The sequence below is a fragment of the Lagenorhynchus albirostris genome, chromosome 15, assembly GCF_949774975.1.
Source record: "Lagenorhynchus albirostris chromosome 15, mLagAlb1.1, whole genome shotgun sequence".
Lineage (NCBI taxonomy): Eukaryota > Metazoa > Chordata > Mammalia > Artiodactyla > Delphinidae > Lagenorhynchus > Lagenorhynchus albirostris.
Genome location: NC_083109.1, coordinates 8008136 through 8033602, shown reverse-complemented (window position 1 = coordinate 8033602; position 25467 = coordinate 8008136). Strand labels below are relative to the sequence as shown.

The window sequence follows — 25467 nt, the reverse complement described above, 5'->3', positions numbered from 1 at the left end:
GGGGACTCGGCCCCAGGAGAGGTCTTCATCCATTTGAATCCATCGTCTCCAATGATGGATGATTTTTCTCTGATTTTCTTCCGGCTGGCCCTCTCTTGGTATCCAGATTTGAGCCTTATATTTCCTACCTGAGACCAACCTGTATGGATCATCACATCCAAGGTTTTCCCCTCGCATCCCTCTAGAACATTGTTCTTATTTTTGTGTCAGATACATTGTTTTAAAATTTATTTCTTCGTAGGGTATGTCCTCTCCCACTAGGCTGTAAGTTCTGCGAGACCAAAGACCTCGGCTATCTTATTCACTGCTGTATCCCCAGCTCTTAGCCTATGGTAAATGCTCAATATTTGCTGATTGAATGAATAAATGATTTTACTGCAGGTCAGAATAATGGAATGAGACATTCAAGAAGACAAGGAGAAAACTGTGCCTGTGTCCCACCTGATTTTGTGGTGTTTTCTGTTTTTGAGTGGTAGGATGTTCTAAGATGTCTCATAATTGCTACTGGTATGTAATCTGCAAATTCAGTACCAGGGAATTCAGCAATTAACGCTCGAGGTTTGAGTTGGCCCCCTTAAAATTAAATTTTATTTGATGTTTTTTGGAATAGGTAATATGTATACTTGGTACAAAATTCAAAGGTACGAAATTTCTACATTGAACAGTAAGATTCTTTTCATCCTTGTCCCTAGGAATCGTCTAGTTTCCTTCCACAGAAGCAACCACTGTGAATAGTTTATTCCAGAAGAGTCTATGTATAAAAACTTTTTTGTGTGTGTGCATGAATGTATGTGTGTACATGATATATATAATTACATACTCATCTGAGCTGTGCTTTTCTTATTTAGCAACATATCATTTTTTTCAATCATCAGATAGAATTCCAGTGTACGGGTATATTTGCTGTATTTGCTTGCTTATTTATCCATTCTTCCTTTTTTCCTTTCTTCCTTTTACTTACTATTAAATATGTGCAGGAAGTAGGAGTTTTTATGTCCATTTTACAGATCAAAAGACTGAGTTAACTGTGATGTTAAATTTTTGTGCAAGTCACACGTGGCAGCGCCTAAGTTTGAGTTCAGGCTGCTTCTCTCTTGTGGAGCATCTGAGTAATTCCTTTTTCCCTGTTACAGACAGTGCTGCAAACCCCCCCTCATCTCATCCCATGAAAAGCATATTGGTGAATAGATTCCTAGAAGTGGACTTATTGTCCAAAGCATATTCACATGTAAAATTTTATCAAAGTTGCCTTGGAGGATGTTCCCAGAAATCTGTGAACCCACCCCTTTCCTCCCATTTTGCAAAAGTGTGCTTTGAGAGCTGTTTCAAGATTCTGCTAATCCAGTAGGTGAAAAGTGAATCTGTTTTGTACATAGATTTTCTCAAGCATGATGCTGAGTTCTTGGCAATTTTATAATTAGAATCTTTACAGTTTTGCAGTCTTTTTTCTTTTAGGAATGACATTTACACAATTTAAAAAGTAGTTGTTAAGTAAGGATTTAGAAACACATAAACGATGATTTATTTTCTTAGAACAGCACCTTCCTGGGAAATGCTGTGTCAGATCTTTGACCTAGAAGATATGATAAATCATATGTTAACTGTGGCTGTGTTTGTTATTTTTATTCTGAAGTTAAAATGATAAAACTGAAAATTTGCTCAACATATATTGGGTAAAAAAATATGTTTATTGAATCAAACAAATGCATAGTAACTAATGTTGCCCAATCAATATATTTATTAACCCACTCAATCTTGTAAGATGCTTCAAGTGGGTCCAGCTGGGAGGAGGGATGATAGACTAGCATCTCTGCCCATAGTAAATGCTCAATAAACATTTAAGTAAAGGAATAAAACCCTGAAATAACATTTTGCATATTCAGTTATGAAACAGACAGTAGCCCAAGCATCTCACGAGTACGTATATCCACAAATCCTAAGAGTTTTGAGGAATTCTATTGGGTGATGTTTGTTGGTAGCCCTTTTGCAGTATCCAAACTGCAGTCCTCGGCACAGGACAAACATGTGGAGACGAGGAACCTGGCTGGAATAAGAACGGCCTGATTTTTTTCCCCTGTCCTGCTGCTGGCCCTCTGCTGCGACCAAAGCGTGTCACTGAACTTCTCACGCCTCAGCTTCTACTGTGGCAAGATGGAGATACAAATGTCTGAGCTCCCTCTCTTCCCACCTCTCTGCCTCTGAGCCAGAAGCATGATTGTGGATGTGAAGAGCATGCCCAAGCACACACAATATCCCATTTAGTCCCAGATTGGTCTCTGCAGTGCCCTGCTCTAGGCCACCTGAGTGGAAAATAGCAGAGAAGACTTTGGGTGCCACTGTGCTGCTATGACTTGTGTCAGACCACAAAACAAGAACAGATGACTTGAAAAACAATTATTTTTTATGATTTACTTTGGATTTCAAAAGGCAGTGTTGAATTTCTGACAAGAAAGGAAGGAAGGAAGAAGGAGGAAGGAAGGAAGGAAAGAAGGAAGGAAAGAAGGAGAAACAGGCCCACACTACCTACAATGAAAGATGGCTTTTGCATATATGAAGTCTTTTTAATTTACTAGTGTTTTGCATTACGTGTACATGGTGAAGGAAACAAGGCAAGAAAAGATAGCATGAAGAGGGAAGTTCCCTCCTACGCCAGACTTGTCTCCATTTCCAGGCAATTCTAGTCAGATTCTTGTATATTTGTATGGCGATATGTATATGCCTCTATATATGTTGTATAGGCATATATAAAAATGCATGTGTTTTTGTGTGTGTATAATTTGCTTTGCACATCATATTATTAAGTACTGTTATATACTCTGTCCCTCTTCTTTTTTCTTTTGGCGGTACGCGGGCCTCTCACTGCTGTGGCCTCTCCCGTTGCGGAGCACAGGCTCCGGACGCGCAGGCTCAGCGGCCATGGCTCACGGGCGCAGCCGCTCTGCGGCATGTGGGATCTTCCCGGACCGGGGCACGAACCCGCGTCCCCTGCATCGGCAGGCGGACTCTCAACCACTGCGCCACCAGGGAAGCCCTGTTCCTGTTCTTTTTAACTTAGCACTTTAACGTAGCACTTTTCAGACAATTTTATAGATACCCAGTATTCACTTATTTGGCTGTCCCATGATTTCTTTAATTCGCTCACACTAATATTGGACATTTTAATATAGTTTCAAATTTTTGCTAATTAAACAATGAAGCAGTAAACATCCTTGTGCATGCACGTATGCATACATGATACTATATTTTTCTAAGATAAGTTCTAAAAAGGAAGTTGCTCTTACAAATTTGTGTATATTTAGAATTTTGATAAATAGATCTAGTTTTCCTTCAAAGAGGTTGTACCAGGTATACTTCCACCGAGAGTGTCCAGAAATATTTGTTTCTGCCAGTCCTCACTTGGGGTGTGTTTCAACTCTGTGAGCCTGTGTGTGTGTGTGTGTGTGTGTGTGTGTTTAACTTTGGAAGGATATTCTCCTGCTCAGTCCTCCACTCCCCAAATTTATTCTGCTTACAGCAAACTGATTACCTAGTAATCTAATCTAATTCTATCCTACCTCTACTTTAAAACTCTCTAATGCCTTCTCCTTACACATAAATATTCTGCAATGTACTTAAGACACTCTGCGTGATCTAGACCCTGCCATATCTCATCCCACCCAAGTCAGTTCTCAAATCATTGCACCCCCAAGTCAGTACTCAAGCCAAACTTACCTACTTTAGTTCCTCCGGTGGCCAAGCTCACTTTCCTCTGTTACTGCCCTTACACATGTATTTTCACTGATCAGAAAATTCTTCCTCTTACTTTCTCTACTTCTTTCTCATCCTGAAATCTCAGCTGGGATGTTATTGATCCAGAGATGCTTTTCCCAGCACCATCCCACATCTAAATGCCGGGAAAAGCCAGTCGCCACATGTGGATCTTTAAATTTAAATTAATTAAAATCAAATAAAATTTTAAAAATTCAGTTCCTTAATGACACTAGCCACTTTCAAGTGCTCAATAGCGACATTTTGTTAGTGGCTACCATGTCGGGCAGCACAGATATAGAATGTTTCCATCATTTTTGAGAATTCTGTTGGACAGTGCTGCCTTAATTTCTTCGTAACACTCATGGCTGTTTTAAAGTATGTGATTGAACACGTTGTTTTGATGGTTTTACCCTCATTCGTCTGTGAGCCCCACAAGGGTACAGCTTATTCTTGTCTTGCTTCTTGCTTTTTTCTTATAGTAGGGGTTCAATAAGTATTTGTTGAATGAATGACTGAGTGAATTAAAGAATTCCTCCAAGCTCTTAACTTTATTGTTGTGCCTAATTGATCAGCAGGCCTTCTGGGAAGGGGCTGGATGTTCCATGGTTTTATCCAAGTCTCCTTCAACGTTCCAGTTAGACCCCTTAGCAGGACCCTAGTTCTTTCACCACCAGCATCATGGAGATTGTTTCTCATTGGGCTTGCCGTTTCAGCATCCATTGCCTAACTGTGGAAAGGTTGACTGGGATTGGGCTAGACCAGTGTAGTGGCATTGTAGTGTGCTCCCAGATCTCCACCCGTCTCTTCCAGGACTGAAGGCTTCCGTCCCCGCACTGGGAGTGCTATGAGTGTTGTAGACAGACAGCTTGCAGCCAATGCTGAAGAGAGCTACCTGACCAAAGCCAAGCCCCTTTCCTGGGGCACAGCCTACACTCATTGACTGCCCCAGTTTGGGACAACTCTGCAGGCATCCAGGTTCCTGGGTGGAGATGGATGCATTGCGGAGAGTGCATCACAGCTGACCTGCATCCTTTTTTTTTTTTTTTTTTTTTTGCTGTACGCGGGCCTCTCACTGTTGTGGCCTCTCCCGTTGCGGAGCACAGGCTCCGGACGCGCAGGCTCAGCAGCCATGGCTCACGGGCCCAGCCGTTCCGCGGCATGTGGGATCTTCCCGGACTGGGGCATGAACCCGCGTCCCCTGCATCGGCAGGCGGACTCTCAACCACTGCACCACCAGGGAAGCCCTGACCTGCGTCCTTGACGACCTCCTAGGTGTTGCTTCCAGAGCCCTCCCCACGAAACATTCTGAACACAAATTTCCTTCTTAGAATCTGCTTTCTGCTAAACCCAACTTGCAGAAACGTGATTTGTAATTGCAAACCTGCAGCCTTAGCTCAGCCTTCCAAAGAGGGAGCCAAGACCTTTTGCCAGAATGTGTTTTGCTTGATTTGCTGGCCCATGGTTTCTCCCTGTATTTTACCTGGTGTTCTCAAGACCAAAATGGTGGGCTTCCCTGGTGGCGCAGTGGTTGAGAATCTGCCTGCCAATGCAGGGGACTCGGGTTCGAGCCCTGGTCTGGAAGCATCCCCCATGCCGCGGAGCAACTAGGCCCGTGAGCCACAGCTATTGAGCCTGCGCGTCTGGAGCCTGTGCTCTACAACAAGAGAGGCCGCGATAGTGAGAGGCCTGCGCACCGCGATGAAGAGTGGCCCCCGCTTGCCGCAAATAGAGAAAGCCCTCACACAGAAATGACCCAGCATAGCCAACAAATAAATAAATACAAAAAAACCCCAAAAATGGTCCTTTAATTTACTTTTCAAAAAATGAAAGTTCGATGGCTCATTTCATTTCTTTTTTTTTAAAAAATTAATTAATTTTTGGCTGCATTGAGTCTTTGTTGCTGCGCGTGGGCTTTCTCTAGTTGCAGCGAGCGGGGGCTACTCTTTGTTGCGGTGCAGAGGCTTCTCACTGCGGTGGCTTCTCTTGTCGTGGAGCACGGGCTCTAGGCACGTGGGCTTCAGTAGTTGCAGCACTCGGGCTCAGTAGCTGTGGCTTGAGCTCAGGCTCAGTAGTTGTGGCTCACGGGCTTAGTTGTTCCGCGGCGTGTGGGATCTTCCCGGACCAGGGCTTGAACCCGTGTGCCCTGCGTTGGCAGGCGGATTCTTAACCACTGCGCCACCAGGGAAGTCCCATTTCATTTCTTATGTTGTTAAAATGCACCGGTCTCTTCAGCAGACTCATCTAATGAATGAATTAGGAAAATACCTCCACTGGTTCACTACATTGAATTTGGACTTGGTAAATTATTAATATCAACCATGGTTTTCTCTGGGAGGAAGAAGCTCCAGATAAGCAGTAGATAAGATTTATATGCAAATCACTTTAGCTTTTTTTTGCTTGAAAGGCCTGACGGCAGTTCTTTTTCCTGAGTACTTGTTTACACCATCATAAAAGGAGAATTCTGATTATAGCTTCTTGTAGCCAGAGGGAAGGAATATGCTTTTGTCTGCAGATTTAAGTCTACTTTAATCCTGAAAGGGGCGTAGCCCACTCATGGAGAGGAGACAATCTGATTTTTCTTTAAAACTGTCAATTTCATTGGGCAACTGTGAATTTCTGGAGAACATTTGTAACATAAATGGAGCTCCAGAAGACATGCTGACGGGCAGATGTTTCAAGATTGATTAAAGATTTAGAAAGAAGTATATTTCCCCAGGCTGCTGGACTACCTTTTAATGAGATTGACAGGTTTTACACATGGGATTAAAAAAGTTCTTTATCATACAGAAATAAATTTCTTAAGTTAAATCCGTTTGAGAGAGCTGGATACAGGATAAAGTGTGTGTGAAGCAGATTGGACATTTTACTGGTGTTTAACTTCGAAGCTTATTTTTCAGAGATAGATGAAGTTGGATCTTTCAAAGACGAAGAAGTCATTTTGTTAGACTAATTTCTCTAATATTAAAGAAGGGGTCAGCTCCCCATCAGTTAAGGTCATGCATTCTAGGGATTTGTAATCGTGGTTTTTAGTTGGGTATTTAGGCATATGGAGTTAGAAATGAGCAGATTTTCATTTTATCTTGTAAAGGTTCAAATGGAGAAAGGCATTGGCATGTTAGTTGGAGAAACGACCAACAAGGAGAATATAAGGGTTATTCAAAGAATATTTCTCACTATTCTGTGATCTAGGCATGCAAGTGAAGATTATATGAAATTTAAGGGGTAACATATAAAAAGAATAATATCAATTCAAGTTCTGAAACCAGAGGGGAGAGAAAAGGCCAGAATGATAAGACATTCATGGTGCGAAGAGATTTGATATGAACTCGTTTGATCCCTGTATTTTGCGGATGGGGAAACTGAAGCCAGGAGCAATTTCATGACTTCTCCGAGGCTCTGGCCCCTCAGAAATCATATTTTTAAGCTACAGTGTGGAATCTACAATGTGGAATTATCCTGATATATCGTGAAGTGTGCAAAAAAGCAAGTGGCAGAAACAAAGAGGGATTTTGGTACAGAGGTGTGCACATGAGTATTTCTGCATGGGAGTAGATGAAGGACGGAATAGTTCTGGTCATAACTCTTGGAAAGTAACTGTGCTTTCCTCTAAGAAGTAGAACACTGGAGGTAAAGTGAGGTGGGTGGTCATTTGCTTCTTAAATTTTATGCTTTTTAATTTATTTATCTATCCATTTGTTTGTTTATACACATTCATACCTTTTGTAGTGCAATAAAAATAGTATCACGACCCTAATTGGGCAGAGATGGAGGATAGCAGTTGGAAGATAAGACTTTTTTATTAGTGAACTCATCTTACTTAAAATATATTGAAATTCATTCTCCGCATGACAAGGGCATATCCTCATGTATTGTCTTGTCCTGAAAGACATGGTCCAGTAACATCACTGACCTTTTCTCTCCTGTATCTCTTGGAACTCGGAAGAGCGACAGATTACGTTCATTCCTATGTAAAGTCATCACATATGACTTTCACTGTATATTTTCTTTTGCAGGAGAGAAAGCTCGGCTACGTGGCTTTCTGCACCTTAACGTAATCATTGTGGCTTTGCCCAAAACACTGTGAGACATCCTCACAATTCTAATGAAATATATTTTCCTTTAGTGATCACTATTGACGTTTTCATTAGGAGCATTGAGAGCTCAGGCTTTCAGCAGCATCTCACAGTCATAAATTGGAGGATTAAGTGGTCTTTTTACATATCATAAAGTTTATCAAGGGAACAACAGCTCTAGTTTGTCAAGAGAGAAAGATGGTGTTTGGATTCTATACTTAAATACGTAAGCATGGCAGCTTCGTCAATGAGAGACTGTGGTCGGACTGGACAAAGGGGAGAAGAAAGTTGGGTCAGATTTTCAGAACAAATCACACTGATTTGGAATTTCAGTATATCTTGATAATTTGTTCACTTCCAATTCTCTGTGCCATTTTACAAGTGTTGATGTTCACTCTTATGTAGCAAAATTACATCCAATATTTCAGACCCAAGGTCTTGGTGAACCGTTTAATTTGTATAACCCAAGTTCTTTGTTTAGGACAATAATAGAATGCAGGGAAGGAGAGAGGGAATCTTGTCGCTTTGAGCTGGGTTTATAAAGGTTTGTTTCCAAAAGCTATTGAATAGTATTTTTGTAGGTTTTGGCCCTACAGCCAAATAAAGATTTTTCTGTGGAAGCATAATGCCATCTAATTACCATGTCAGTGTGGTTGGTTGTAATTTGGACATAGAAATATTGATAGAAATTATTGTGAGCTCTGTGAATCAATATACTGAATTTGCACCTCACAGTAGTAGGACACTTAATAATAGTTGGTGCCATTAGGCAAAACATTATATACGTGTACAGGGGAATTAGTTACTACTCATGACGCCATTTTATAGATGAACAGAGTAAGGGTCAGAACACTGACGTAGCTTGTTCAAGGTCATATGGCCGACCAAGATGAACCTGGAATTGAGCTTGGCATTTCCTTAGCTCTTAATTTAACTCTTGGAATAACATTTAATCATTGGTATTACTCTCTTTGGAAGGAGAGTGAAGATTCTTAAGTGCCATGCTAGATTTTCTGCATTCATCATCTTTCTGGGTCTCTCTAAGGCACATGTTGTTAGCTTCATTTAAAGTTTCAGGAGACTCAAGATCAAAGAAGTCAGAAGTTGTCCAGAATCACAGAAATGGTCAACGATCAAAAGCAGAATCTGAACTCCTAGCTGTGGTCCCACCGTCCATGCTGGTCCTGTTACTTATCCCAACACAGATGCAGTGAACCCAGAATGTTGGTACATTTCATCAGGATGTTGTATGGATGAGAGAGCGTGTTGAATCATGCATCACCTGCAGAGACTGCTTCTGGGATGTTCTGCTCCTGCTACAGCTACTATAGTACCGTTGAGTCAATATTAGTGGAATGATTGTTAAGTGGGAGAAGTCACCGCTTCCATGGTCTCTGGCCAGTTTGAAAGGACCTCTCTACCATTGGTAAAATTAAGGCACAGAGAGATGAAATAATTTACCAAGGTCACACAGACAAGACACCCACATCTGTTTCTATGATTAACCACACTACTTGACTAAATAGATAGCATAATGGTCAAATCTGGGTTTGAATTCAGTCTCAAGCCTTTAAGATGTGCTGTCATTGTCGTCATTTTACAGGTGAAGGATTTAGGCTTACAGGGAATGCATAATCTACTCAGGGTTGCCCTACTAGTACCAGGAAAAGCAAGAGGTTCAGACCTATGCCTTTCTCTGCGTAATCTTTTTTTTTTTTTTTTGGCGATACGCGGGCCTCTCGCTGCTGTGGCCTCTCCCGTTGCGGAGCACAGGCTCCGGACGCGCAGGCCCGGCAGCCACGGCACACGGGCCCAGCTACTCCGCGGCACGTGGGATCTTCCCGGACCGGGGCACGAACCCGCGTCCCGTGCATCGGCAGGCGGACTCTCAACCACTGCGCCACCAGGGAAGCCCTCTCTGCGTAATCTTTATAATACTAATGCAGGTCTCTAGATCCAGTCCTCGTAATTTTAATATTAGTAACAGGACTAGCTAAATGCTTTGAGTTACTACTGTAAGACTGATTCTTTTAAATATTTTCTTGAACTACTTTTTACGTGATGCTCTGAAAATAAGAAACATGGAAGTTGCTAGTAAGGAAAAGACTAAGAAATGGATTTGAAGGAAACCAAAGTGAATGTCATGCAACTGACTTGAAAACCAATGGCAGGAGATTGCAGCTAGGTGTCTGAGCACTCTTTATGAGTTTATTCATTCCTTTAGAAAAGTAGACTAATAGTCTAAAGCTAGGTTCCATATATAGAATCTTTAGAAGAATTTTAATAACCAAGATCATCTCATTCAATATAGTAAACTAAATTTGAACACCGGACACAAAAAGAATAGGAAAGAGCACATTGACGTCAATGAATGTTTTTCCTCTTTTTATTGTTAATAGTTTTGCAAGGTTTTCCAATATTTTTCCCAGTAATAAAATTATATAGCCCTTTCGGCCAGAACCGCCATCTTCCAGTAATTCGCCAAAATGACCAACACAAAAGGAAAGAGGAGGGGCACTATATGTTCTCTAGGCCTTTTAGAAAACGTGGAGTTGTTCCTTTGGCCACATACATGCGAATCTACAAGAAAGGTGATATTGTCGATATCAAGGGAATGGGCACTGCTCAAAAAGGAATGCCTCAGAAGTGTTACCATGGCGAAACTGGAAGAGTCTACAGTATTACCCATCGTGCTGTTGGCATCGTTGCAAACAAACAAGGGCAAGATTCTTGCCAAGAGAATTAATGAGCGTATCAAGCATATTAAGCACTCTAAGAGCCGAGATTGCTTCCTGAAACGGGTGAAGGAGAATGATCAGGAAAAGAAGGAAGCCAAAGAGAAAGGTACTTGGGTTCAGCTGAAGCGCCAGCCTGTTCCACCCACAGAAGCACACGTCGTGAGAACCAGTGGAAAGGAGCCTGAGCTGTTGGAACCCATTTCCTATGAATTCATGGCATGGTGGGTGTAAAGAAAAGACCTGGACGATACAAATGTCCCTCTTGAGTAGAAGTGTTGTGTCCCCTCCCCCAAAGAACTATTTAAAGCACATTTTAATTGTGTCCGAATTCAGTGGGTCGTGTCTTTACTTTTCAAATTTAGTGGTTTTTCTTCCTGAAGGATGTGAGGTAGTTTGTTGTGCAATATACTCCATTGGTTAATAAACTGCTAGATATTATTTATTAAAAAATTACATAAACCTAATACCTCAATACAAAGCTGTTATTTTAGTATATCTCATTCCATTTCCCCCCATGCTTCTAAAATTTCACATGGTTGCTATTATTATATATTTACAGTGTCATGTCCTGTGTATGTTTTAAAATGTATTGCGTTATACACATTTTCTCAAATAATTACATAATCTTTCAAACCATAATTTTAAAGTCTGTGATACTCTGTTGAGTAGGTACATGATTACTTGATAGTTAAAACAGTTAAACAGTTTCAAATTCAAATAATGCCCAGGCCTATAACGTTGACCATGTAAAGGACTGTTCCCTAATAATCAATGTGATTATGAGGCTAGAGAGTTTGAATATTTTTATGACCCTTGATATGCGTCGCGAATTAACGTGCCCAAGAGCCACAGCAGTTTACATTGCTGTCAGCAACGTGTGAAGGGACGAAGTCCAGTTTTTAAGATGAGAAATCTAGCAGCCTGCCACAGACGATGCTGACATTCTGTTTGTTTTGCAGTCTTCCCTTCCCTGGTCACAGAACTTGGCTTGGGGTCCCGAACTGAGTAATAAAATAAAGTCATACCTAGTCCTCAGTGTAAGTTTCCACCCTTAGCATGAAGATATATACAGTATTTTGACTGATGACTTCCATCATTTAGACACTCTGGAAATTCTTTAGCTCAGTTAGGAATTTCATTATAACCAGAGAAAAATTGAGTACGCTATTTGCAATGGTGAGCTATGCTGTCTCAAGCCCATTAAGAAACTACTGCCAGATGGGTTCAATGACCATTTTGATTTTATTTGTTCCAAAACTGGAAAGAGGACCCATGATATCTGTTTCTGAATTTTGAGCAAATTTTAATTCCTCAGCTAATACTCTGAATGCAATTTACTTGTTATACCTGCTGACAGCAAAGGGCATTGGATTTGGTTTTGTGGCTTATGCCCTTTATTAATTATACTCCATCGATAAAGCGATTTACATCTCCTGTGAAGCTGGGAAAGTTAATAAAGAAAGAGTGTGTTCTTTCTAGCGAGTTCTGTCGTGAGTGAATGTGCACCTCTGGTAATTCGTGGTATATGCGTGGCTCTATCAGAAACCACATCAGCAGTTGAGACCTATTACATCAGTGACCTAATCGTTCTTCTAGTTTAAAGTATTTAATGAACATACATTCGTTTGCGGCTCCATGCATTCCACACATGCATTCACTTATTTAACACCTTTTTATTTAGTGCCTACTATGTGTAAGGCTCAGTTCTCAGTACTAACAGATAAATGGTGGATCAAAGGAAACTGGAAAATATATTAATGATAAATGTACTCATTTGACCCATAATATTACTATAATAAATTTATATATATATATTAAAAATATAGTAATATTTTTAATGTTAAATTATATGCTATTTAAAAATTTTATAGGTATTCACAAGGCTCAAAATTCCAGAATTAAAACCAAAAAAAGTACACGTCAAAAATTCTCTCGTCCCTTTCCCCAAATTTATCCAAATAGGCAATTAATGTTAGAGTTTCTTACGGTTTTTATTTTTTCAGCTGTATTTCAGGCATATATCAACATATACATATATGCATATGTAGATAAGCTTATATATATGTTATTTTGTATACTCCTTTCCCCCACATATATGGTGTACATACTAATGTATTATTCTGCACCTACCTTGTGTTACTTAATAAATTTGGAAATCTCTCCTCATCATTACTTAAATATCAGTCTCATTTCTTTTCTTTTTCTGGTGCATAGTATTCCATTGTGTTAAATATTCTATTAATTTGGAATTCTTAAGTTTATTATCTCCTTTTTTATTATTATAAATAGTACTGCAAATAAAATTTTTGTACATAAGGTTTATTCCTTTAGATCTTTTTTCTTGATAAGTGAAATTGCGCATTAAAAGTGGGACAATTTGGGGCTTCCCTGGTGGCGCAGTGGTTGAGAGTCCGCCTGCCGATGCAGGGGACACGGGTTCGTGCCCCGGTCCGGGAAGATCCCACATGCCGCGGAGCGGCTGGGCCCGTGAGCCATGGCCGCTGAGCCTGCGCGTCCAGAGCCTGTGCTCTGCAACGGGAGAGGCCACGGCAGTGAGAGGCCCGCGTACAGCAAAAAAAAAAAAAAAAAAAGTGGGACAATTTTTCTGGCTATTGAAAAATGTTTTTCAAATTATAACCTGGAAGTATTGATCCACAGTATGTATGGAATACTATATTTTGTGTAATAAAGGAGGGGGATAAGGCTGTATATTTACATTTGTGTGTATATGCTAGCATTTGCATAAGAAACTAATGAATGTAGTTGCAAATAGGTGACAGGGACTGGTTCAGGGGATATAAAACAGATAGGGAGGCTAATCAATATATACAACTGAAATCATTTTGAATTTTGAACCATGTGAATATATCACTTTTAAAAATAGTTAAAAATAATAAAATTTCAATTTTAACTATAAAGTTAAAAAGTGAAGTGTAATTCTCTGTTATACTGCCATTTTCAATCTACGAATATGAATGGCTTTTTTTTTTTTTAATACTGGGGTATCCAAAAACAGTACCATTAAGTGAAATTTATCACAAAGTACACTTGGTCGTGGAACTTGTTCATTGATAGGATCTAATTCAGAGGTTTGCTGCTTTTATCCCTAACTCTTTTTTAAAACATATTTTATTAGATTATAGTTGATTTACAATATTATGTTACTTTCTGCTGTACAGCAAAGTGAATCAGTTATATATACACATATATCCACTCTTTTTAGATTCTTTTGCCATATAGGTCATTATAGAGTACTGAGTAGAGTTCCCTGTGCTATACAGTAGGTCCTTATTAGTTATCTATTTTATATATAGTAGTGTGTATATGTCAATCCCAATCTCCCAATTTATCCCTTCCCCTCTCCCTCCTGGCCTAACTCTTAAAAAGAAGGGGAAAATAATAGGTGTTTCCAAATCATCAGTCATTCACACACCCCTTCCACAATCTTTGTCATAGCTATGGACCACTTTTACTGTTATTCACTTACTAGTTTTCCTTTAAAAAGAGTTATTTTCTTTATGTGGAAATTTTATAGAACTGCCATTCATGAAGAAAACCAATATCATTTTCCATAAGAGAAGCTATATTAGCGGGGGCTTTATCAGAGAAGCAGAGCCACTAGGAGATATTTCATCAGGAATTTATTTTCAGGATTAGTTCTTACAGAATTGTGGGAGCTGGTTTACAGAGTAGGTGTACCCGATGCTGGAGCCTGACATCAGCAGCGAAGACGGACGGGATGTGGGGGAAACAGAGACAAACTGGAAGCCATGTGGCTGGGATGGAAGCCTCTGATTGGCAAAGTCTCCAGTCCACCATCTTTAGCAACGAGGGCGTCCTGCAGGGTGGAAATGGGAAGATGGCAGCCATCATCACGGAGCTAGACAGACACTTGGCCCAGGTTTCTGAGGGGCTTAAGGAGGATCTGGCAGGAGCTGAAGAAGCTGCAGTGCAGCTGTTTCCTCACGCCCACCAGGTGAACCCTCAGATCTCAATGTACATGAGCAGCGCCCTGCGCTGAGCTTCCAAAGTGTAGAAATAATATGGTGCGGCTTCACTTCCTCCTTCCAGAGCTTGTGGTCCACACTAACTCTGACCTGTGGAGGAAAGGCAATTCTTTAAGAAGTTATTTCTCGCTTAACTGGGTTGGCATAATATGAATCCACCACAAAAGTAAATACAATAAAAGTAAGTGGGGAAGGGGAGGATGGGACAAATTGGGAGGTTAGGTTTGACATAAATACACTACCATGTGTAAAATAGATAGCTAGTGGGAACCTGCTGTATAGCACAGGGCGCTCAGTTCGGTGCTCTGTGACGACCTAGAGGGGTGGGATGCGGGCTGGTGGGAGGGAGGTCCAAGAGGGAGGGGATATAAGTATACATATAGCTGATTCACTTCATTGTACAGCAGAAACTAACACAACATTGTAAAGCAATTATACTCCAATTAAAAAAAAGTAAATGCAATAAAAACCAAACAATATTATTGAATTCTAACTAGACACATCACTCCATGAAGGCACCGATCCTGAGGCTTTCTCTTTGTTGAAAAGGAAGATGAACAAGTTTTAGAGACCTTTTAGAATCATTACTACCAACTGACTGGAATGTTCTCCATGACTCATTCAGAAGGACTGAAAAGACAACATGAGTATCTTTCTCACTGTGAGGTTCCATGTTGTTTAGTTCCTTTCCCAATATAATTTTTCCCAATCCTCTCATGATTTAAGGAATACATGGTGGTGAATGGAGATGGGGTCATGCTTTGCATGCTCTTCTCTGCATTTCTACTTCTTAAGTGAAGGTAATGGCAATGGGGAGGACAATATGGTAGATGGGGGAAAAGAGCCAGGCCAGATGTGATTTTATCATCTTAGACCCCGCTCATTGAAGCCCTGTCACACATCAAGGGCAAGGATTATTTGCATCAAAGCCTTGTTGGCTTTTGAGGTGGTGGGCGAGAAACAAGCACAGTCTGGCTCTGATCTCAGAGGGTTTGGTGGTCTTCCTGGTACTCGTTGGGGAACGTGGGGTGGCTGAAGAAACCGCATGACTTTGAGTCTCTGAGGCACCTCCTTTGTAAGTGTGGATGGAAGCAGCCAGGGGCTGGCTTCTCACTGAGATGCTTCCGCTTCTTATTTGTCCCATTGGTGTCTCTCAGGTCTCTCTTGGTTTCCCAGCATCCTTGGATACCCCTCGCCTGACTGCACAGGTTCTAATCGGTTCTGCAGTTGACCAGCTAAGTGATCTTGGGCAAGCCACTTAAAGGTCCTGATAAATTAGGGATATGACACTTTCCAAATCATTGGGCAGTTGTGAGATTTAAATCAGGGGTTGGTAAACAGCGAATCCACGGGGCAAATATGCCCTTTCCTCTTCCCTGCTTTTGCAAATACACTTTTACTGGAGCACTGCCATGCCTGTTTGTTTATGTATGGTCTGTGGCTGCTTTCACCGAACACAGCAGAGTTGAGTAATTGTGACAGAGAGAGACCTCATGGCCCACAGAGCCTAAGATATTTACTGAGGGAGAGCACCGACCCCTCGATTAAATAAGTTCGTACATATAAGTTCAATTCAAATGCTTATTGGCTACTATGTTTAGGTATTGGGCATACAAGAGGGAAGATATGCAGACAAAGACCTCTACCCTCACGGAGCTTACAGTCTAGAGAAGGTGTCAGACTAAGCATAAAAAAAAGGTGAACTATATGTCAAGTGGTGATCAGTGCTGTGGAGAAAACATCAGGAAAGGGAGAGAAAGAGTGTGTGTGTGTGTGTGTGTGTGTGTGTGTGTGCGCGCGCGCGCGCGCGCGCGCACGTGTTTGTGTGTGTGTATATGGCGTAAGTTGCAATTTTAACTGGGGTGATCAGGAAAGAAAGAGTATCGTTTATGCAATGACTGGAAGGAGGTGGGGAATGGAGCTGTATGGACACGCGAGGAGGAATGTTCCAGGTAGAAGGAGCAGCAGGGCAAAAGGACAAAAGCTCTGAGGTAGGAGTGTGTTGGGAGTGTTCAAAGACAAGCAGGGAGGCCAGTGTACCTGAAGCAGAGCGGGCAGCAGGAGCGGGGTAGAAGATAAGGTCAGTGAGGTTGGACTTCTTTGGCCGACACAAGGATGTTGCATTTTGTCCTGAGCATGAGAGAGGGAAGACACTAGATAGTGGCGAGCTGGAGAATGGTGTGCATTGGGTTACATTTTATTTTATTTTTATTTATTTTTTAATTTTTTGGCCACACCACTCAGCATGTGGGATCCTAGTTCCCCGACTAGGGATCGAACCTGCGTCCCCTGCCTTGGAAGAACAGTCTTTCTTAACCGCTGGACCACCGGGGAAGTCCCTGGGTTACCTTTTTTTCTTTTCTTTTTCTTTTTTTTTTTTTTTGCGGTATGCAGGCCTCTCACTGTTGTGGCCTCTCCCGTTGCGGAGCACAGGCTCGGGACGCGCAGGCTCAGTGGCCGTGGCTCACGGGCACAGCCGCTTCACGGCATGTGGGATCCTCCCGGACCGGGGCACGAACCCGTGTCCCCTGCATCGGCAGGCAGACTCTCAACCACTGCGCCACCAGGGGAGCCCTTGGGTTACATTTTAAAAGCATCACTCTGGCTGTCTGCAGAGGGTACCAGCAGGAGCCAGGGGTTCATATGGCAGCTGTTGCAGTGCTCTGGGTGCTTGGACCAAGTTTATAGCTGTGGAGGTGGTGAGAAGCAGTCAGCTTCTGGACCTATTGTAAAGATAACAATAGGAGGATTTCCTAACAGACTAGAAATGCACGGGGGGAAAAAGTCAGGGATGACTTCAATACTTGGATTTGGTCAACTGGGAGAATGAGATTATCATGAACTGAAATGTGGGAAAATAGGCGATAGGGCAAGTTTTGAAGCAAAGATTAAGAATTCAGAATTGAACATGTTAATTTTGAGATGTCTATTAAAGACCCAGGTGGGACTATAAGTGCTTAGAATAACGCCTGCCACATAATAATAACCGATAAATGTTAACTGTTATGTATAATATATGTAAATTTAATATAAAAGTATATATGTATATAAATACCTACTATGTGTCAGCATTAGAGAAACAACATCCCTGTCCTCATGGTGCTGGGTGGGGCGACAGATAAATCCTCGGAGATTATATGTGAGATCACTGGTCTGGGGCATTGCAGCTTTGGGGGAATCACACAGACTCTGCCTGGGCCCAAATCATGACTTCTGTGAAATTAGTCACTTGCAGTTTACTTAATCTCTCCATATATCAACTTTATTTTTTATAATGCATCCAAGTGCTCAGTAAACAGTATCTTAGGACAACAGGTGCTGTAAAATTATTCATTCATTTCACAAATACTTGTTGAGTATTCACCATGTGCCAGGAGCTTGCGTGGCATTGATGGTATAATGTGAATAAGACAGATGAAGACCCCACCTTTAAGGAGATCCTCTGGAGGCTGAGGTGGGAACAGATGGCAAATAAATGAAAATGGTAGGTCAAGCTAAAAATTACACGGAAAATTAAAAAAATATATGTTCTAGAGCTACACTGGCCAATAGGAATATAAAGCAAGCCATATATGTGAGCCACACGTGCAATTTTAAATTTTCTAGAAAGCGTGTTGAAAAAGTGCAGTGAAACAGGTGCAGTTAACTTTAATAATTTGTTTAATCCAATATATCGAAAATGTTATTTTAACATATAATAAGTATAAAAAAATTAGTAAGACATTTTACATTCTTTTTTCTACTAAGTCTTCAAAATCTGGTATTTGATTTATTAGAGCATATTTCCATTTGGTCTAGTCACATTTCAAGCGCTTGAAAGCTCCTTGAGGCCAATGGCTGCTATGTTGGACAGCACAGGTCTTTAGAGTGACTGGGTGTCTGCTTTAGATTGAGTGGTCAGGGAAAGCTGAGACCTGTGCCAAGAAGCATCGGCTGCCATGCAGAGATCTGGGGGAAGCCCTTCAATGTAGAAGACAGAAGCAGGCAAAGAGCCTAGGTCGAGAATGGCCTTCCTGTGGTAATTGAGAACAGATCAGTGAAGTAAGTGGGGCCAGAGCCCAGAGGACAAAGGGGATAGACATATGAGGTTGGAGAGCTACATGGGGCCAGATCTTGTAGGAATTCAGAGTCCATAGTGAGGAGTGTGGATGAATTCTAAGTGTGTTGAGAAGCATTGAAAAGGTTTAAGTAAGAAGTGATACGATCAAGCTATCGCTGGCTACCATGGTGAGAGATGAAAGTGGAATATTAAGAGGCAAGAGTGGAAGTAGAATAGAATGCTCCTGTTGGAGAATGGAAGTCATTGGAGATGTATCTAGTCCAGCTTTGGAAGGTCCAGGATGACTTGGAGGAAGTATGTCATAAAGAGGACTTGTCCAGGCAAAGTTGGGGATCGTTAAGACACAGAGGGTGTCTTACAATGGGATTGTAAGACACAGAGAGTGTTTTAGACCCATAGTCTTTGAACTTTTTTGATTACATATTTCATTCAATTAAAAAAAGCAAATCCTAATATTTTAATATTTATTCCTTCTACATGTGTTCTATTTTCAATCCATATACTATGGTATTATATTTTAGAAAAACTTTTCTTATTTATTCCAGACATACATAAGTAAATACAAGTTTTAAAATGTTTTCCTTCACTTCACTGCACTCTGTTTTGGAAATGACTGTTCTAGACAAAGGGAATTGCACAGGCAAATGCCTGAAGATATAACAAAGCATGACCCAGGTGGGGAATGGCAGTAGCTCAGCACATCTGGAGGGAAGAGTGTAAGTAGGGAGGTGGGTGCGATGACGGTGAGGAAGTGTTCAGAGCTGTTTCTGGAGAGCTGTGCAAGGGCTAGGTCATGAAGAGCTTATATGCTGTGGGAATGATTTTGATAGATAATCTAAATACCTGTATGACCGGAGGCCGTTGGTGGGTTTTAAGCTCGAGAGGGTGTCTAGCATTTTGGTAAGCACTTTACCTTCATTTTCTCATTTCATTTGTCTTTAATAAGTGCAACGCAAGAACAAGTGGAAGGGTTTAAAGCAAGGTGATGACAAGAACATTGCTTATTAATTAGAATATTCTCCTTTCTCTCCCCTCCACTTTCTCTAATTAAATTCTGTAAGTTGAACTCATGCTGGTAAAGACCACAGCCTTGATCACAGAGAGGATTTTCATTCCAGGGTAGACTGCACGCCAGCTCACCCTGACCCCTACCTCCATGGCTCCGGAAGAAAAACACTGCCTCGGGGTTAATCCAGTAAAAACTGTCCAGTTCTACCGAGATGTAGAAACGTCCATCGGAAGCTTTTGGACAAGAGTATGGACGTTTTAAAAAATACCGATTTACATTTCCTTTTATTTACATTCTTTGCTTACACAAAATTTCCTGGAAATCATTTTACTCTAAGAAGCAGAACTATATTCCTTTTCCTTTGCTGGCAGGTTCTCTTTTTTGCCTTCCTTGATGAGGCAGGCTGGTGTGAAAGGGGCTGTTTCTCTATCCACAAATGCTCAGTAATTAACAGTCACACATTATGCCTAATCCTAAAATATATGTACGTGAAATAACATAACATTTTTAAAAAGCCTATTTTAAACTTTGTACTTGTGCAATTTTCAGCTTCTGATTAGAATTAAAGGGAGAATAAGCCCTTTCATGTTAAGTTTTTGCTCATGGCGAAGAGAGGTGTTTTATTGTTAATCTATTTAAACCACAGCCAGAGATGTATACTCAGAAAATCACTTTATCATAATGACTACTTGGAAAAATGGACAATGCTGTTGGAACATTGAGAGAAATAGCATTCGGGCTTTCGAAGTGGGTACAGCATAGGATCCCATGGCCTGGTTCAAGAGAGAACATTTCTCCTTCCTGATCTGCAGGAATCCAGTTAGCCCATTCCCCTTCTGCTTTGCTCTAGTTCATTTACATTGCCCCAGGTTGTGCTGGATTGAAAGGCTGCCTGGCTTTGTGCGATCCCTGGGCCAGAATTACTCTCCCTGCTTGGCCATTGGGAGCACACTGCTTCTCCCCACTACCCCCCAAATTCATCCAGTTGATTTCACTTCTGGGATTCTGGAGTTGAAAGAGCAGCCCGTTGCAATGAGAATGAGCCAGAGGGCAAGGCTGGCTTGATCACCCTTGTCTGGCCATGGTGTTCAATGTGACAACACAGAATAACAGCATTTGTGTCTGAGGATGGTCAGAGCCACCAGACTCCAACAACAACAGCAATGGTAATATCTACCATTTAATGGGTATTTTCTTTTTCTTTTTTTAAATTGAAGTATAGTTGATTTACAATATTGTATTATCCATAGTTTTGGGTGTACAGCAAAGTGATTCAGTTATATACATATATATTTTTCAGATTATTTTCCATTATAGGTTATTACCAGATATTGAATATAGTTCCCTGTGCTATATAGTAAACCCTTGTTGCTTATCTGTTTTATATATAGTAGTTTGTATCTGTTCCACCCATACTCCTAATTTATCCCTCCCCCTACCTTTCCCCTTTAGTAGTATTCTTTCATATTGAAATCTGCACTTTGCTTTACTATTTCAAAAATGCATACTTTTTTAAAAATAGAAATGCTATGAAAGGTAAACTCTTTCAGTGATATAGACTTGATTTTGGCCTCAGTCTTTGTGTAGTTACTGTACCATGGTTCTGGAGAAGACGATCATAAGAGGGTCTACAGCTGGAGGTGGAAGATCAGGACATAAAGTGACAAAGGAGAGAGGAGCAAGAGCGAGCTTTTGTGCAGTGCTGAGCATGTTTCAGAAATTTTGCATCAACTATTTGTTCCTCATAACAAGCCCGTGATGTAGGTTAGTTTCCTAGATGCTGCTGGACATCTAATTGATACTCTCTTCTCCCTCTTATCTACCAACAGATCCCAGGTTGTTTGGGGTCATGGTATACCCAGCTAAAGTAACCAGCTTCTTGGCTGGGGCTCAGTCACTGGATGGGGCTAATGGTAAAACCCTTTAATAAGGGGCAGAGTCAGCTGGCAACTTGTCTCTTACCCTTTTCTCAGGGTGTAACAAGGAGATGTTACTGGAGGTTGAGCAGCCACTTTGGGACTATGAGCTGATAGACTTGGTTTTCTGTTACATTCAGCTGAATGCAATTCCCAGTAAGTAGCATAATAGTAATAGGAGTTTATTGAGCTTCAACAGAGTGTGTGCAGTCTGCCAGGCAGTGTGCCAAATGGTTTATATTCATGATTTCATTTACCTTACTTTATGATCCTTACTACAGCCATATAGTTAATGATACTTACAGTGATACCCCTATTTTACAAATGAGGAAACTGAAGCTTAGAGATTATAAGTTACTTGTCCTTGAGTGATTAAGTGTGAACGTAGGTCTGTTCCACAGCAAAGCTTCTGCTCTTAAGAAGATAGGTTGACTTTTTATAATGAGCTTGTGTTACGTTGGCAGGTAAAAGTGAATGAAATAATAAGCTAAAAAAACAAATAAGCAAAAACTCTGCCTCCTAGGGCATGTTCATAGCTGTATGCGATTTCAGGAGAAACAAGGGTATCATATATTCCATTTGACAAAGTAAAGAGCGGAGAAGTTAGTTAAATTCTTTTGCCCCAAATCTTAAAACTGGTCAGAATTTGCCTGCAGTCAAGAATGGCTTCTAGAATTTGGGAAATCTAATCCCAGTTCTTAATTACCACTTAACTAGCTGTGGGCTAATAAACTAGCAGTGGGAATTAACTGCTCCTTTTCATTGTTCATCATGACCTCTCTATCACTGATGACCTTGTGAGTCTGTCCTTTTCACCTCCATATCCGTGGTAAGCACTTTACTCCTGGTGAGAGGGATGGCTCAGTGTAGAGGAAACACATGCTTTGGTTTCAGAAACATATGTTCAAATCCCATCTCTACCACTTCACTTTGTAATCAAGTTACCTAACCTCAGAAACTCAGTTCTATAAAGCGGGAATAACAGTGAGACCTAGCCAATAGGGCTGTTGTGAGAATTATGGGAATTAATCGGTAATTGACAGATAGTAGATGATCAGTAAATATCAATTCTAGATGACTGACACCTGGTAAGTACTCAAAAATGAGCTGTGATTGTCGAAGACATTATTCTGAAAAGTCAAAAACTCAGAAGCCCGTAGGGCAAATTGCCACATAAATAAGTGAAGAAGACTGGATAGGGATTTGGTAAAATTGCATCTACCCTCAGGAGGCAGTCACTCCTCATATCCAGCCCAGGGATCTGGCTTTGTCAGTTCTTTCAATTTTTAAAGCAAAATCTGAAGTCCAATTCTGTGTGAAACTTGAGTATAAAATATTAGTTTGTTTATATATGTTTAAATGTTCTGTGAGCAAAAAAAAAAAAATCTCCACGTGCCTTTGCAGGCTGCCATTTTGCCACCACTGATCATTCATTCATTTCATTGATCCATTCAACAAGCTGTGGAGAGGTTTACGGTAATTCAGAAGTGCGTCACAAAAACGGCCGGAGAATCTTCAAAGGAAGATAAAAGACATTGAGATTATTAATGATGGAGAAGAGTGGGCTGTGGGTTGGCTAATTAATAGTTTTTAAATACATGAAGGGATTTTAAACAGTTGATGTCGACTAATTGTCCTCTGTCTTTTAGAGAGCAGTACAAAAAGAAAATGGATTCATTTCAAGGAGAATCATTATGAATAAATGTGAAAAAAAATTCTGGATACTGGGAGTTATTAAGTTTTCGACAGAACAGGAGAAAAGGCTGTGGACCCTTATTTTGTAAAAGACTTTAAAGAAATAGGACAGGTTATCGGAGGGATTTGTTTGTATAGTTTGGGTGATGTTGGAATGACCTCTCCCCCCCATTTGGAATGCTGAGGCGTCGATTACTTATTCTGAAGGGATTCAATAGCTGCAAACAACCTTTTGCACTCAGCGCAAGGTGCAATTCAAGAGAAGTCCTTAGGGATCTTGGATTCTGATTACTTGAGAGTCTTCTGCCCCTCATATGCCATAACTGCTCCAGTTACTGCACACGTGCTTTGAATAGAGGGCTCCTTTTGGAGATACAGAAATGAAGTTTCCCCTGGGGAAGTCACATCTCCCAGCTTGACGAATGCCAACTTGACGCTTTCCTCCTCTTTCATTATTCTGAATAATTCTGCAAAGCCCTCCTCCATTCCATGCTGTACTGAGCATGAGAATTTGCCTTTTCCACTTGTCAAAAGATGTCAAGAGTTTCTAGGAGTCCATGGTCGTACTTCAGTTTTCAGACAGAAGAGGAATTCCAACAGTTCCAGAAATGGCAGTAGATCTCTTCTTGTACTAACTTTGGTTCAGGTGTGCTTTAAAAATTCGAAGCTTAACAGTCTTAAATATTCTCTTTCCTTTTGCTGAAGAACTGAAAGTTATTTTAAAATATATGGAGGGTTGCCTAGTAACTACAGCTTCACTGGCTGTGTAAGACAGGTTTTTTTATTTTTTTCTCTCTCTCTTTTTGCTACAGAAGGGCTGTCAGGGAAGAGTAATGGGTGATGGGGTTCATCGAGAAATGAATGAAAAATAAAGTGACTTTTGGGAGTTTGAGGTCACATAAAACTGATGTTAGAGGGCACATGTAACACTAGGTTTGTGTCTGAGCCAATGAACAAGTTCAAGGAAATCATCTACTTTATCTTTGCTTATGCTGAATAGCTTGAGTGAAGTGCATCATAGGGAATTATGAAAATATCCTCTTTCTTCTTCTTTCTCTCTGTCTCTCCCTTCTTCTCTTCTCTTCTTTCTCCTTCTCATTCTTCTTTATTTCAGTGTAATTGTCTTCTTGGGCTGCCGTAAAGAATACTGCAGACTGGGCAACTTAAACAGCAGAAATTTATATTCTCACGGTTTTGGAGGCTAAGTTCAAGATCAAAGTGCCAACAGGGTTGCTGTCTGGTGTGAGGACTCTCTTGCTTGTAGATGGCTGCATTCTGCTGTGTCCTCACATGGTCTTTCTTCTGTGTTGGCAGGGAGAGAAGGATGTTTGGTGTTTCTTCCTCTTCTAATAAGGACACCCATCCAGTCGGATCAGGGCCCCACCCATATGATCTCATTTAACACAAATCACCTCCTTAAAGGCTCTGTCTCCAAATACAGTCACATTGGGAGTTGGGGCTTCAACATGTGAATTTGGGGAGGACACAGTTCATTCCACAGAAAACAGTGTAGGTAATCTTAGTGTTCTGTGGACCTGACTTTGGGCTTTGAGATACAAGTTAGAAGTAATTGATTTCATAACTGAATTTATTTCTCTTCCTAATTCTGCTTCTTTTAGCCTAGTGGGAAACAATTAACCACCGATTAAGGTGAAAAGCCACTGATCAGGATGTTTTTACTGAGTTAGTCCAGGTTTGGAACTAACTTACTGAGCTGAATGTTGAACTTTGCATAGTTCTGTGGGGATTATGGGAGTTTTAGGAACTTACAGTAGTACTTGGTGCACCTTTCTGTACCCAAGGATCATTTGTGTGTGTTTGTTTGTTTCCTTTCCTTCCATTTTTCTTTCTTCCTCTTTTTTTTTTTAACTACTCTTTGACACAGAAAGAAGAAAACTGAGGGAAAATGCAATTTAAGTTAATAGAACTATTAGTACTGTGTGATACAGAAAACCTAGACTTGATTCATTTAAAAAATATTCATTAGTTACCATCTCTGAGCCAGACACATATATTCAGTGTATTATGATGAACAAGACAAGCAAGGTACCTGCCCCTAGAACATTCCTTCCCAGTTCATGAAATCTCAGTCTTCTAAAAGTATAAGGGTGCTAGACTTTGAAACAAGTGTTTTTTCTTTTTTTTTTTAGTTAAAAATTACAGATTTATTTTTTTATTTTGAAAAAGACATAAAAGTCAAAAAAGCAAAAATAAAAACC

At 40.7% G+C, this 25467-nt stretch overlaps 1 protein-coding gene and 1 pseudogene across 2 annotated transcripts in view; both read left to right on the top strand.

Annotated features, from left to right (window-relative positions):
- Window positions 1-25467, top strand: part of DOK5 (docking protein 5) — a 141668-nt gene that overhangs the window by 11073 nt on the left and 105128 nt on the right. The window lies entirely within an intron of this gene.
- Window positions 10310-10792, top strand: LOC132505642 (large ribosomal subunit protein eL21-like; annotated as a pseudogene).